Raw genomic sequence first — 16,159 nt, 5'->3', positions numbered from 1 at the left:
GGCAGCCATGCGTGTTCAAGCTGTTGTGGGGAGGTCATATCGACACCGAATGCTAAGTTGGAAATCAGTTCATGCAGTCCCCTTAGCAAGTAGATTTCATACAGAATCTTTAAAGGCAGCAAGGCAATCACTACCCTTGTACATTTAACCCCGAATGGAGGAATCACCCCAATTTGTCTTGGTCAAATCAAAATGCATTGAAACCCCTCTCTCAAAACTTCCTTAGCCAGAAAAGAAATCTAATCTAAAGGAGCTGATGACTAAGTTCATATCAAGTGCGGAAATGAGATTTCAGAATCAAGAGGCATCGATCAAGAATTTAGAGACTCAAGTGGGGCAGTTGGCACAAATGCTATCCTCTAAAGTTCAAGTTACCTTACCTAGCAACATAGAAGCGAATCCAAGAGAACAAGTGCAAGTCATTACCTTGAGGAGTGGTATGGAGCTGCAAGAGGTGGAGAAGAAAACAAAGGAAGAAGGAAAGATGAGCACAACCCTAGAGACCAAAAAGAAGGAGGAAGAGCAGTCAGATTCAAGGAAAAAGACAAGTCAAAAGCCACAAGTATCATTTCCCAATAGGCTTAAGTGACACAAAATGGAAAAGGAATTCAATAAGTTCCTTAAAATTTTCAAGAGTTTACATATTAACATTCCTTTTGTAGATGCCTTAGCCTAGATGCCGCATTATGCAAAGTTCCTTAAGGAAATCTTGGCGAACAAAAGGAAATTGGGAGATGTGGCTACAGTTGCACTAAATGAAGAATGCTCAGCAATCCTCCTCAACAAGCTGCCTTAGAAACTGAAAGATCCAAGGATTTTTACTATTCCTTGCACTATAGGCCATTTAAAGATTAATAAGGCATTATGTGATTTAGGAGCTAGTATAAATTTGATGCCCTATTCGATTTTTAAGAAATTAGGGTTGGGTGAACCCCAACCCACTAAAGTTGCACTGCAATTAGCTGATAGGTCCATCAAGCATCCTAGGGGAATCATAGAAGATGTACTTGTTAAGGTTGACATATTTATTTTTCCTGTGGATTTCATAGTGTTAGACATGGAAGAGGATGTTGACGTCCCACTTATCCTAGGGCGACTCTTCCTAGCTACAGGAAAGGCAATGATTGGTGTCCAACAAGGGCAACTCAGCCTTAGGGTTCAAGATGAGGAAGTAATTTTTAAAATGTCTAATGCTATGAAACATGCACCTTCTAGTGATGATTCATGTTATATGATAGATGCCATTGATTATGCAGTTGGTGGGTGTTTTCAGGTTAATAGGTCGGCTGATCCCCTTGAGCTATACGTATAAGAAGGAGAAGCCATAATGGGAGAAAATGAAGAAATTCAAAGCTTGTTGGCATACCTGAATGCTAATCCTCAGTTTCAAGGAAAGAGGTTCATCAAGTTGGAGAGCTTGGATAGACCCTTGATGCCAGAAAGCAAATCTTCAATCGAAGAGCCGCCCACCCTTTAGCTGAAACAACTCCCACCGCATCTGGAGTATGCCTTCTTAGAACCACCATTAGCCCTACCAGTGATCATATCATCAGCCTTGACCCCTTTGCAGAAGGAAAAACTATTATGGGTGCTATAGGAACACAAGACAACTCTAGCTTGGAAGATAATAGATATCAATGGTATCAATCCGTCCATATGCACTCATAAAATTCTGATGGAGGATGGAAGCAAGCCCACGATTCAGCCCCAAAGATGCCTGATCCCAAACATGAAAGAAGTGGTGAAGGCAGAGGTCATCAAGCTGTTAGACGTAGGTATCATCTACCCGATCTCCGACCGTACATGGGTAAGCCCCGTTCAAGTAGTGCCGAAGAAAGGAGGCATGACTGTGGTACCGAATGCGAAGAGTGAACTAATACCGTAGGGTTCTACAGAAGGTTCATCAAGGATTTCTCCAAGATAGCTAAGCCATTGTCCAATTTGCTATAGAAAGATGTGCCCTTCGATTTCACAAAGGAATGCCTGGAAGCATACAACATCTTGAAGGACAAGCTGATTAATGCTCCGATCATAATAGCACCAGATTGGACACTCCCTTTTGAGTTGATGTGCGATGCGAGTGATTCAGCAGTTGGAGTTGTTCTAGGACAAAGAGTGAACAAACATTTTCAGCCAATTTACTATGCTAATAGGACCTTGAATGGAGCTCAACAAAATTACACCACGACGGAAAAAAAATTACTAGCGGTAATTTTTGCTTTTGGTAAATTTCAATCGTATCTAATCTTGTCCAAGGTTATTGTTAGGCAGTTTTGTATGCCCTTAGCTTCAATTAGAATGATGTACTTTATGAGTTTATTGTAAATGAATAAAAGTGCATATTTGATTCATGTTCCCTTTGTATCTTTTTGTGTAATACCCTTAAACTGGACACTTAATGAGATTCGTGTTAGTTTAGAATGTTCACAACCAGTGGGTCGGTCTAGGGAGACCAATCCTGTCAAGGCTGACACTGTGGTGCCACCAAGTCAGTTGGGGTGGCCTGTCTCAGCTGCCAGGGTGAGACCCTAGGCACATACAGTGTAGGATTAATTGAATCTAGGAACTGGACCAGATTTCCAGTATTGCCCTGGACCTTGGAGATTGATGAGCAAAACTGGAAAGTTAAACCCGACCCCTAGACTTGATTATGATACTGCACCAGATGTCGGATTGGGCTGTCTTTGATATACCAATCAGTGAGATCCTTAGCGGGGGTCAAAACCTGGGTATGTTGGGACAGTCTGAGAATTCATCTGAGTGGGTGATCATAGTGATTGGGGATGCACTCTCACTGATGGAAACCAAGACTGCCGGCAGCCGATTTCAATTGTTGAGATTTGTTTTGCAAAATATATTTTATATGAGATATAAACATATATAAATTATGGTTTTGAAATGATTTTGAAAAAGGTTTTAATTCCCGGTATCCATGTAAGTAGAGAGTATAACACTGTTCCTTGCACCCGAGGGAGAGGTCCTCTCTTGTCGGGTAGTGTATGATCATTATGGGCTGAGAGGTTAGGTGTAAGATCATTGAGGATAATACCTGATGGGCTAATCTTGCATTTGCCCACAGTCCCTGGGTGTTACAAGGTGGCTTGGCCCAGGGACCACTTAGGGTAATTGTTGGGCCCATAGAGCCCATTTGATGGGTTTCAGAGGGTGCACTGTCCATAATAGTGTATTCGGCAGGCCTTGTAACAAAGTTGGGGCTGAACCCATGTGGCTGATGTGTAGATCAATGTTTGGTCCCATGCCATACAAGGAAGCCCAACCGGGCAACAGTTTGGAAGGCTAAGTGAGTACATAACCTTAAATTGGACTTAAGCCCATTTCGAACTAGGCTGATTTGATCAGTCAATTAAAAGGGGCAAATTTTGAGATGGATCAACTGATAGGATTGGGCCTAGACCCTATCCAGTTAGAGAGTCCAAGATCTAAATAAGATTTAGATTTGGAAGCCTCATAATTAGACTAGGAGATGGCTGATCTGATCTGTAGATAAGATAAGGGTTATCCCTTATCACATAAAGGGACTTTTAATCCAAATATGATTTGGATCAGCAACTCCTAATCAGATTAGGAGCTGATCCCTTTAAGATTATAAAAGAGGGAGGAGGGGGTGGCAGCCTTTATACATGCAACCAACATACTCTTGTCTTCAGAGGTAAAATCACAAGAAGAGAAAATTCTGCACCCTGCGAATACTCCTTTGTCGCTTCCTTCCTGCAGCCGCCGCCTCTATTAGTTCGATCTCCTACTCTCTATAGGAGTAATCAAGATTTGATCTTGATAACAATCTTTTGGCAAAAGATTGATTGGAGCTGTATTCACAAGCCATCCTGTTGATTCTTGCGAAGGGTCAAGTTCTTTTGGAAGAACATTGCTGATTCTGCTCCATCCTACACTGTGCCATCTTCAGTGGGAGCAGATTTTGGATCATTCCTTGGGCGTGAACACCTTCATTGGGAGATACAATTTATCTGTATCAGGTACATCCTCCCTCTTACTCCTTTTGGTTCAGATCTGGTTTGGTTAATGGTTCAAGATTGATCCTTGAAAAATATGTTTTTCTAAAATAGGGAATTCGATTCCCAGCAAAGATGGGAGAAATTTTTGAAATTCGCCCAGTCCATTCCGTAAGATTTTGGCATCCATGTGATGGATATCCTATTCCTTCAGGGGTATCAGAGCCAGGTTCAAATCTTGAACCAATTTGTTTCAAATCTGAACTTGCGCAAATGGGGAGAAGGCGTTCTACCCGATTTGCGCAAATATGGGTTTTGGGAAACTTGTTCCCAAAATTAATGGGCAAATAATCTAAAATTAATTTTACATAAATCTGATTATTATTTAGAACTGTTCTTTATGATTTTCTTGATTTATGGGTTGTTTGTACAAGAGCAGATCGATTTCTTGGTTTGTGTAGGGAACCTGCAAGATTTGCAATTTCTTGATTTATTTAATACATTTGGTCTATAAATATATATTTTTTTTTATTTTAGACTCAATGTATTAGGCATTTGATCTTATGTAATTATAATAGAAATTAGGTTTTCTATTTCAATTTTTTTATCGAAGATGGCGTCGTATGAAAGGAGATTTCGCAGATGGGACATTCACTACTTGCAAGTTTGTGAAATTACAATCTGTGATCTAACCTCTATTTGGTAGGATGGATTGTGCGAACAGCCCTATTTGACTGATTCTTGATTTTGTTTTTATCAGTTCTTTAATTTCATATTACTTTCTTGAATTAATTATTTGATTAAAGATCAAACCCTACACCCATTCGAACCAAGATTGGTTCAAACTGTTTGGACCAAATCTAGGGTTTAATCAAGGATGAAAGTTAGCCATAATTTTTCCACTAATGGGCTAGAGGATTGATATTTAATTAAATGGTTAATTTGGCCCAACCTGTGAAAGCCCAGTTTTAAATAGTTAAAACTGCCAAAAGCCCACTTCAAAGGATAAAGCTATATGAGCCGAACTGGGTAACCCTAATTCAGCCCATATACCTAGATAATATTAATGGTTAATATTATGAATTTAAAATGGGCTTCCAATGGGCCTTACAGATGATTAATTGATTGGATCAATTTATCACTGCATGAGATGTATGGATGTGTGATGTGCTACGTACATGGGCCATAAGTGCTTAGCCCACGCTTAATCGACAATGGCTCTTGCGCACAACATGGCTGAATGCACATCATTGCCATGATGTCCCTTTTGGTCATTGGATGACCTCCCTCAGTGGTGGGCCCCACACCTCATCAAGAGGTTACGTGCGGAACCCTAACTGATTAAGGCCCACCGAAATCCAACTTTATGAAAGTTAGTGGGAGCCACTTTGGTTTGACCTAAATCAAACTAGGGCGTAATAACTGTTCTCTCCAACTGATATAAGTGCATGTGAAAGGGAGATTCATATGATGAACTCTCTAAAGGCCTTCCATCATTAGCATGAGGATGGGTCCTTCAGTAATGAGGAAACGCACCAGAAAATGGGCTATCCATTTGCTGTTGGGCTTGTCTAAGTGTTTCATAAGATGATAGGGGCGTCATAGACCAATGTGGGAGGGGCTTCACCAGAAAATGGGAACTCTCTCACGGTACCTTGGCGTTCACGAATATGATGGGTAAGCACTCACTGGACAGAAAGGTTTACCTGAAAAGGGCTCTGAACCTTGTTTGATAGAGGCCAAAGGGAAAACTTATATGATGAGTTGATATGATCCTTCACAGAAAGGTGGTGGGGTTATGCAGTTGAAACAGTTGACTCCACGCACCCTATGTGATTTCCCACATTTCCAGAGACAACCCATAGTCTCCCTCACTGAGAAAGGTGGGAAATCTCAGAGATGAATAAATGGAAATGGATCATAGATTAAAATCCATATCTATGTATTGAACATGAATCAAATTAGGTTGTGGACTGATGTTTGCTCTTTTATCAGAAAATGGAAAACGGATCATTTGCAAAGCTTCTTGACGACAACAAGCTTAATGGCCAAACTATGCCGACTGGTATAGGAACCTTGTGCTGGTCCTATCGTCTAAAAAGCTAGACAAAGTGGCAAAGAATCCTGCCCTGGAGCGTCTGGGCGACAGGGCTTCTGAGGCCCGAAGGAGAGACTATCAGGAATGGGAGGAGAAAAACTCCCTTGCCTGGTGTTACATCATTGCCTCCTTGGACAACCCAATACAGAATCACTTCGATCAGATCGAACTAGCCATGGACATATTGGATAGTCTCAGGATGATGTATGAAGAGCAGAATCGTTCTACTCGAAAAAAAGGTCTTGAATCAGTTCATGACCGCACAAATGACCAAGGGCCAACAAGTTCACGACCATTGTCTTCGGATGATGGGATATATTAACGAACTAGAGGCTCTTGGATCTGGGCTAAACCTTGCGACTTAGATAGATGCTATCCTTATTTCTTTGCCTCCTTCATTTAATCCGTTCATTATGAACTATAATATGAACAAGCTGAATGTCAGCTTGCAAGAGCTCAGCAATATGTTGCAAAGAGCCGAAGAACTGATTAGAAAAGATGAGCCTGTAGCTATGCTTGTTGAAGCTAGCAAGACAGGCAAGAGAAAGAGGAAGGCAAAGAATCCTCAGAAGAAAGCCACTAAGGGTAAGAAGCAGAAGAAAGACAAAGCATCAAATGCCTGTCACTTCTGCAAGAAGTCCAGCCACTAGAAACGGAATTGTCCCGCCTACCTGGAATCCAAGAAAGGTAATTTTGAAACATGTGTTACAAAAACCAATCTGTTGGTAGCTTCTGCGTCCTGGTGTATTGACTCTGGGGCTTCAACTCATGCGTGTAACTCACTGTAGGGGTTCAAGGTAAGCAGAAGGCTGAGTGAAAGAGAAGTCACACTCTACTTGGGGACTACTGCAACTGTTGCAGCCGTGACCATAGGAACCGTGGAGTTACTTTTTAGAGAAGGAACAATTGTACTGAAAGATTGTCTTTATGTACAAAATTTAAGGAGAAATTTGATTTCTATCTCAAAATTGTGTGTAGATGGTTATTTTGTCTTCTTTAGTAATACGATTACTATTAAAAGAAATAACAAATTCATCGCATACGGGGAACTGGAGAACGGTCTCTATGTTCTACATCCTTCTCTAAAAACTAACATAACCGAAACTATGTCGGCTGAAATCCCCAAAAAGAGAGCCCGTGATACAGTTAATGTCACGTGTCTGTGGCATTACCGACTTGGCCACATCGGTGTTGACCGAATCACAAGGCTAGTAAAGGATGGTCTTTTGGATTTTCTAACTGTAGAAGATCTTCCCACCTGTGAGCCTTGCCTACAAGGCAAGATGACGAAACAACCATTTAACGGTAAGCCTGAAAGATGTACAAGCACACTTGACCTAATACATACTAATGTATGTGGTCCCTTGATTGTTAGGACACAAAATCAACACGTGTATTTCATCACCTTCACAGATGATTTTTCACGATATGGTTACGTGTACATAATGAGACACAAGTCTGAATCCTTTGAAAAGTTAAAAGAATTTAGACAAGAGGTCGAGAAATAGTTGGGGAGAGAAATTAAAGCCCTTTGATCAGATCGAGGTGGCGAGTATCTCTTTGTCGAATTCAATGACTACTTAAAGGACAATGGGATAGTATCACAATTAGCTCCTCCTGCTACACCACAACTTAACGGTATTTCAGAGAGGAGGAATAGGACCTTATTGGATATGGTCTGGTCGCTTCTCATACACTCAAAGTTACCCACATCCTTTAGGGGTTATGCATTAGAGACTACGATTTACGTGCTGAATCGGGTTCCAACCAAATTGGTTCCGAATACTCCATATGAACTTTGGATCGGAAAGAAACCAAGTGTTAGACACTTGTCTAGCACACGTTAAAAGAACGAGTGCAGACAAGTTGGAATCCAAGACTAGTCGTTGCCTATTTGTAGGCTACCCAAAAGGCTTTGTAGGTTACCTATTCTATGACCCAAGTGAGCAGAAAGTGTTCTGCAATCGAAATGCACAATTCTTGGAAACCGATTACATCCTGGACACCCATCGTTAGGAAGTTGTTCTTGATGAGGAGAGCTCAGGAACAGTGGAAGATGTCCCAAAATTTCCAGGTAGTGACCAACCTAGAAGATTCACTCGGGTATCTAGGCCTCCAGTCCATTATGGTTATGACCAGGATAGTTACCTGGTGGAAACCTTGACTAGTGAGGAGGATCCCGTGACTTACACAGAAGTTATGTTGGACATAGATTCCTAGAAGTGGGTGGAGGCCATGAGAGCAGAGATGGACTCAATGGAGACCAATGGAGTCTGGACTGTAGTAGATCCACCCTCTGGGGTAAAAGCAACCGGTTGCAAATGGATTTACAAGAGGAAGAAGGGCCCTGATGGTAGGGTTGAGACCTTCAAAGCTCGTCTAGTGGCGAAAGGGTACACTCAGAAAGAGGGCATCGATTATAAGGAAACCTTTTTGCCTGTGGCAATGCTTACATCCATTAGGATCCTGCTAGCTGTAGCAGCATACCATGATTATGAGATTTGGCAGATGGATGTCAAAACTGCATTCCTGAATGGAGATCTTACTGAAGATATCTATATGCAACAGCCGCAAGGCTTTATTGCTGCAGGTCAGGAAAACATGGTATGTAAACTTAATAGATCCATTTATGGACTTAAGCAAGCTTCTAGAAGTTGGAATATCCATTTTGACTCTGCTGTCAAATCGTTTGACTTTGAGCAGAATCCGGATGAACCCTGTGTCTACAAGAAGTACAATGGAGATAAGGTTACCTTCTTGGTTCTGTATGTAGATGACATTCTACTCATTGGGAATGACGTAGGAATGTTAACTATGGTGAAAGTATGGCTTTCATAGCAATTCTCCATGAAAGATCTTGGAGAAGCCTCCTATATACTAGGACTTCGACTCAATAGAGATAGATCGAAGGGGATAATAGGATTATCCCAAACTGCTTACATTGAAAAAATAGTCAAAAGATATAGCATGGAGAACTCCAAGAAAGGAAATTTTCCTTTCAAGCACGGAGTCACTCTTTCCAAGAAGATGTCTCCCAAGACTTCGGAGGAGATTGATGGCATGCAAGACATTCCCTATGCGTCAGCCATAGGAAGCATCATGTGTGCTATGCTGTGCACTCGTCCTGACATTGCTCACGTAGTGAGTGTAGTAAGCAGATTTTAGGCCAACCCAGGGCAGGAGCACTGGACTGCTGTGAAAAACATACTTAAGTACCATCGAAGGACAAAAGAGTTTTGTCTAGTATTCGATGGTAGCTCACTACAAATCCAAGGGTATACAGATGCCAATTTCCAGTTGGATCCAGATGATAGAAAGTCTACATCTAGATATGTTTTCACGATAGGATCGTGTGCTGTTTGCTAGAAAAGCAGCAAATAGGGGTCCACTACAGACTCCACGATCGAGGTTGAATACATTGCCGCAAGTGACGCTGCCAAAGAAGCCGTTTGGATGAAGAAGTTTGTTCATATGTTGGGAGTAGTGTCATCCAGCACATCACCCATCCCATTGTTGTGTGACAACAATGGAGCCATTGCTAGGGCTAAGGCGCCACGAGCCTACTCAAAGTCGAAGCACATCGAGAGGTAGTACCACGTACTGCGGGAGATTGTTGGTAAAGGGGATGTCCTGATTCAGAAGGTAGCATCAACAGAAAATGTAGCAGACCCATTGACGAAGCCACTATCACAGAAAGTGCTTGAGAAAAATGTGAAAAGCATGGGACTCCGGCTAGTACCTGATTGGACCTAAGTGCAAGTGGGAGTTGTTAGATAGTTTTGTATGCCCTTAGCTTCAATCAGAATGATGTACTTTATGAGTTTATTGTAAATGAATAAAAGCGCATATTTGATTCATGTTCCCTTGGTATGTTTCTATGTAATACCCTTAAACTGGACACTTAATGAGATTCATGTTAGTTTAGAATGTTCACAGCTAGTGGGTTGGTCTAGGGAGATCTATCCTGTCAAGGCTGACACTATGGTGCCACCAAGTCGGTTGGGGTGGCCTGTCTTAGCTGCCCGGGTGAGACCCTAGGCACATATAGTGTAGGATTAATTAAATCTATAAACGAGACCAGATTTCCAGTATTGCCGTGGACCATGGAGATTGATGGGCAAAACAGGAAAGTTACACCCGACCCCTAGACTCGATTATGATACTGCACCAGATGTTGGATTGGACTGTCTTTGATATACCAATTAGTGAGATCCTTAGTGGTGGTCAAAACCTGGGTATGTTGGGACAGTCTGAGAATTCATCTGAGTGGGTGATCATAGTGACATGATCAGCCCCTTTGTCGGACAAAGATAATGATCGGGGATGCACTCTCACTGATGGAAACCAAGACTGCTGGCAGCTGATTTCAATCGTTGAGATTTGTTTTGCAAAATATATTTTATATGAGATATAAACGTATATACATTATGGTTTCAAAATGATTTGCAAAAAGGTTTTAATTCTCGGGATCCATGTAAGTAGAGACTGCAACACTATTCCTTGCAGCCGTGGGAGAGGTCCTCTCTTGTTGGGAAGTGTATGATCATTATGGGCTGAGAGGTTAAGTGTAAGACCATTGAGGATAATACCTGATGGGCTAATCTTGCATCCGCCCACAATCCTTGGGTGTTACAAGGTGGCTTGGCCCAGGGACCACTTAGGGTAAGTGTTGGGCCCATAGAGCCCATTTGATGGGTTTCAGGGGGTGCACTGTCCATAACAGTGTATTCGGCCTGGCTTTGTTACAAAGGTTGGGGCTGAGCCCATGTGGCTGATGTGTAGATCAATGTTTGGGTCCCACGCCATACAAGGAAGCCCAACTGGGCAGCTGTTTGGAAGGCTAAGTGAGTACATATCCTTAAATGGGCCTTAAGCCCATTTTGAACTAGGCTGATTTGATCAGTCAATCAAAAGAGGCGAATTTTAAGATGGATTAGCTGATAGGATTGGGCCTAGACCCTATCCACTTAGAGAGTCCAAGATCTAAATAAGATTTAGATCTGGAAGCCTACTAATTAGATTAGGAGATGGTTGTTATCACTTAAAGGGACTTCAAATCCAAATATGATTTGGATCAGGATCTCCTAATGGAATTAGGAGCTGATCCCTTTAAGATTATAAAAGAAGGAGGAAGGGGCGGCAGCCTTTATAGATGCAACCAACATACTCTTGTCTTCAGTGCTAAAATCACAAGAAGAGAAAATTCTGCACCCTGCGAATACTCTCTTGCCACCTCTTTCCTGCAGCCGCTGCCTCCAATAGTTCAATCTCCTACTCTCTACAGGAGTAATCAAGATTTGATCTTGAAACCAATCTTTTGGGAAAAGATTGATTGGAGCTGTATTCACAAGCAATCCTGTTGATTCTTGCAAAGGGTCAAGTTCTTTTGGAAGAACATTGTTGATTCTACTCCATCCTACACTGCCCCATCTTCAGTGGGAGCAGATTTTGGATCCTTCCTTGGGCGTGAACACCTCCATTGGGAGATACTATTTCTCTGTATCAGGTACATCCTCCCTCTTACTCATTTTGGTTCAGATCTGGTTTGGTTAATGGTTCAAGATTGATCCTTGAAAAATATGTTTTTCTAAAATAGGGAATTCGATTCCTTGCAAAGATGGGAGAAATTTTTGTAATTCGCCCAGTCCATTCCGCAAGATTTGGGCGTCTATGTGATGGATATCCTATCCCTTCAGTTATTGTGTATACAGATCACTCGGCACTCAGACATCTACTTGCAAAGAAGAATGCAAAACCAAGGCTGATCAGGTGGATTCTATTGCTGCAAGAATTCACTGTTGAAATTCATGATAAAAAAGGCACCGAGAACCTGGCCGCAGACCATCTCTCCCGGTTAGAGGATTCAGATTTGGGAGGGAAGACAACCAGCACCCTCTGAGATGAGTTTCCGGATGAGCAACTCTATTCAATTCAGGTAGATACATCCTCTTGGTATGCTGATTTTGCCAACTATCTCGCAGGAAACGTCCTCCTCCTAATCTGTCATATCAGTAAAGGAAGAAATTCTTCTCTGATGTGAAACATTATTTGTAGGAGGACCCCTTTTTGTATAAGTTCTATGTAGATTAGATCATTCGGAGGTGTGTCCCCAACGAGGAGACAGAGTCGGTACTCCGATATTGCCATGGCCAAGAAGCAGGAGGCCATTTCGGAGCCAACCGCACAATAGCCAAAGTGTTACAATCAGTTTCTATTGGCCCACCTTGTTCAAGGATGCTCACTGGTATGTGTTTGCATGTGACCAATGCCAAAGGACAGGTAACATCTCTCGATAGAATGAAATGCCTTTTACTAACATATTGATATATGAAATCTTTGATGTATGGGATATTGACTTCATGGGACCTTTCCCAAATTCTTTTGGAAATAAATACATCCTAGTTGCTATTGACTATGTGTCCAAATGGTTGGAAGCCATGGCTTTACCCACAAATGACTCTAGGAGAGTAGTCCAATTCCTTAAGAAGCTATTCACTCGATTCGGCACACCCCGCGCCATAATTATTGATAGGGGAACTCATTTCTGCAACACCTAATTTCAGCGACTGATTTGAAAATATGGTGTTACACATAAATTAGCAACACCATATCACCCTCAAACCAGTGGCCAAGTTGAATTAGCTAACAGGAATTAAAAAGAAATTTGGAGAAGATGGTAGACTCTTCAAGAAAGGACTGGTTAGTCAAGTTAGATGATGCATTGTGGGCATATAGGACTGCATATAAAACACGTATTGACATGTCCCCATATAGGTTGGTCTTTGGAAAACCATGTCATTTACCTGTTGAACTTGAGCATAAGGCGTATTGGTCCCTAAAATTATTAAATTTTGATTTGCAGGCCGCAGGTGCATAGAGACGAATACAGATAAATGAGATGGATGAATTCAGACATGCAGCCTATGAGAATGGCAAGATATATAAGGAATTAAAAAGAAATTTGGAGAAGATGGTAGACTCTTCAAGAAAGGACTGGTTAGTCAAGTTAGATGATGCATTGTGGGCATATAGGACTGCATATAAAACACGTATTGACATGTCCCCATATAGGTTGGTCTTTGGAAAACCATGTCATTTACCTGTTGAACTTGAGCATAAGGCGTATTGGTCCCTAAAATTATTAAATTTTGATTTGCAGGCCGCAGGTGCATAGAGACGAATACAGATAAATGAGATGGATGAATTCAGACATGCAGCCTATGAGAATGGCAAGATATATAAGGAAAGAATCAAATGATGGCATGACAAGAATTTACTAAGGCGTGACTTTCAGGTATGACAACAAGTACTATTATATAATTCACGCCTCCAGTTGTTCCCAGGTAAGCTGAAATCGAGGTGGTTCAAACCTTTCACCATATCACAAGTTTTTCCTCATGGAGCTGTAGAGGTCACTCACCCGACACAAGGCACATTTAAGTTCAATGGTCAACATCTAAAACCATATATAGTGGATGGAATGTTGCCTAACCCATCAATTGTATACCTAGACGATCATTGATCCCACTGGAATGTTGAGCTTCAGACAGAAAACAAGCGCTTATTGGGAGGCAACCCAATGTTGATAAGTAGTTTTTTTTTTATTTATTTGTTTTTCTGCTTTTCTTTTGGTTTTTCGTATCATTTGAGTTTTTTTTAGGGTCTTAATTTCGTAGATTGCTGATCACCCCTAGTGTTTCTTGTTCTCTCCTCCTAGTTTCTTTTGATCCTTAGCAGCTAGAGGGTCCAAACGAAGGAGCCACTTCAGATTTCAGAATGCTCTTCAGGGAAATTCTCTAAATCCCCTCAGATGCTTGAAGTCGCACTGTCCACATTGCTGAAACCTTCTTCACACTCTATCTATATGAACATTGAGGGCAATGTTCATGATAAGTGTGGGGGAGGCTATAGCTATGCACCACAATCACCCCAATACATAAATGCATTGATAGGCCACATAAATTGGTAACCCCCTCAAAATTATTGTTGTCTATAAGGTGAATTCCAAGAGAGAATATGATGAAGTTGAAGGAAAGTCACTTGTAAGTTCTAGAATGTGTTCCTGTGATTTATCCAATTTTATCACAACACGTGAGGATGAGGAAGTCGAATAAGACTTTCATCATGGCTAGCACTAACTCTATTCATGTGTATAGTGATTGAAGTTCAAATGAAACTCGAGCAATTAATGAACATAATGAACTATTAATGCATGAACTTCAACAAGTGATTCAAAAAAAAAAAAAGAGAAGAAGAAAGGACAAAGTCCGAATTACTCCGCTGTCATGAACTGAATAGTAAAACTAGTGGTTTATGATATGAGTTCAGTCCCAACTCTGCTATTTCAAGTCGAATAGTAAAACTAGCAACTTGGAATATGAGTATTGTCATCTGCCTCTAGCCTATGACCCATGTGAGATGGAGCATAAAATGCACTCACACCAAAAAAAAAAGGAAGAGAATTCGGTGACGACTGAGGTTCAAGGGGACAAAAATATGGTTGGACATTTAATTTAGTGCATTGACAGGATTTGAGACCAAGCTCGAGGTGACGGTTAGTTATGGCGGTCAAGGAGCTACTATATATATTAAACGGAATTGAGTGCTAGAGCATGAAGAATCTCATGTTCTGCCCTTCTTTTTCTCTTATGTATGTGGTAAGAGTGGCCAATCATGGGCATGAATCAGAATGCTTATGAAGGATTTTCGATCACTTAATGCATTCTCATCCTAAAATTCATGCGATAGATGGAAATAATCTAGGGAATGATCAGTTTATGGGTATTATCTTTGCTTGAGGACAAGCAAAAGCTTAAGTGTGGGGGTGTTTGATGTGTGCGCATGCTACACATTATTTGTATTGCTTTATACATGGTTTTGATGATGATTCTTAATGGTTTTTACCCTAACTGAGCTGAATTTCAAGAAATTGGGAATTTGGGACAATTTAGAGTTAAGAGAACATAATACATGGTGATATGGCGGCAAGGGGAGGACTTCGGCCCACCAAGGAGAGAGGCCCAACCACAGCCCTATGGGAGGCTCCAAAAGGTGGCTGAATTTAGCAGAGTTCGAAGAGGATTAGGACTCTCAAAAGAGGCTGCTCACAAAATTAGGAAATAGCCAAACCATGCCTGAAATCAACTTCGGTTGGATAGCTTAATGGTATAATTACTGAATCAGTTCTGCTAATATTTTTATGAAGCATTTTCTCTAATTCTTTAAGGTGGTTTGATCCAAGAATACCTAGGATAGTTTGCTAATTAGGAGATAAGTTTTTAATTTCCGGATTGTCAGATAACATAAGGTAGGTTTAGTACTAGTATTTGTTGGATTAATCCCCATGGGAACGATACTCTACTCATCAATATATTACTTGATCGGCTAGTGCACTTGCTAGTGTAATCTAAACGCACCACATTTCATACTTCAATATAGAACCAAAAGAAAAAAATATCTCACCATCATATGTACTGATTTACATTTCTGAAGTCTGTAATCCACATTGTTCCCAATTATATTGAGCTTTGAGAGAGAACAACCTAGGGTATACTGAGCTTTAGAGAATGGGTTCCCTAGTATATTGAGCTTCAGTATAACCCTTTTAACCATGGAGGACTTGCACCTTCTGGACAAGGAAGGCATGAAATAGAACAACTAAGGTAAGAAGAAAAGAAAAAAAAAATCCATTTCACTAAATAGAATGATTGTTAAAACTAACATAGAAAATGCTACAAAAATAGGACCTAGAATCCTTGCACCAACATGTTAAATCTGAAACACCTACATCCCCACACAATAATTAGAATTAGAAAATAGTCAGAACTCAGAGGGGCCTAAAAGTAGCGAATCTTTGTAAATTTATCTCTTTAGCTTTTTTTATCCGACAGTGAACAAAAATTAATTCAGCCTTTGTAGGTTCTCCAAAACCTTAGGGGCCTGAAAACAAAGCTAATATATGACAATCCTTATCTCTGAAAACACCTCCCACGCCTGAAGATCCCAGGTTGCCATAACTACTCCCATCAAAGTTCAACTTAATGTAGTTGTTTTTAGGTAGAAACCAAACTTGTTGTGTTCTAATCTTTAC

Source organism: Nelumbo lutea, chromosome 7, assembly GCF_056320005.1.
Source record: "Nelumbo lutea isolate HS-2025 chromosome 7, American lotus-T2T, whole genome shotgun sequence".
Taxonomy (NCBI): Eukaryota; Viridiplantae; Streptophyta; class Magnoliopsida; order Proteales; family Nelumbonaceae; genus Nelumbo; species Nelumbo lutea.
The sequence above is the reverse complement of the archived record's forward strand: the minus strand, read 5'-3'. Positions refer to the sequence as shown.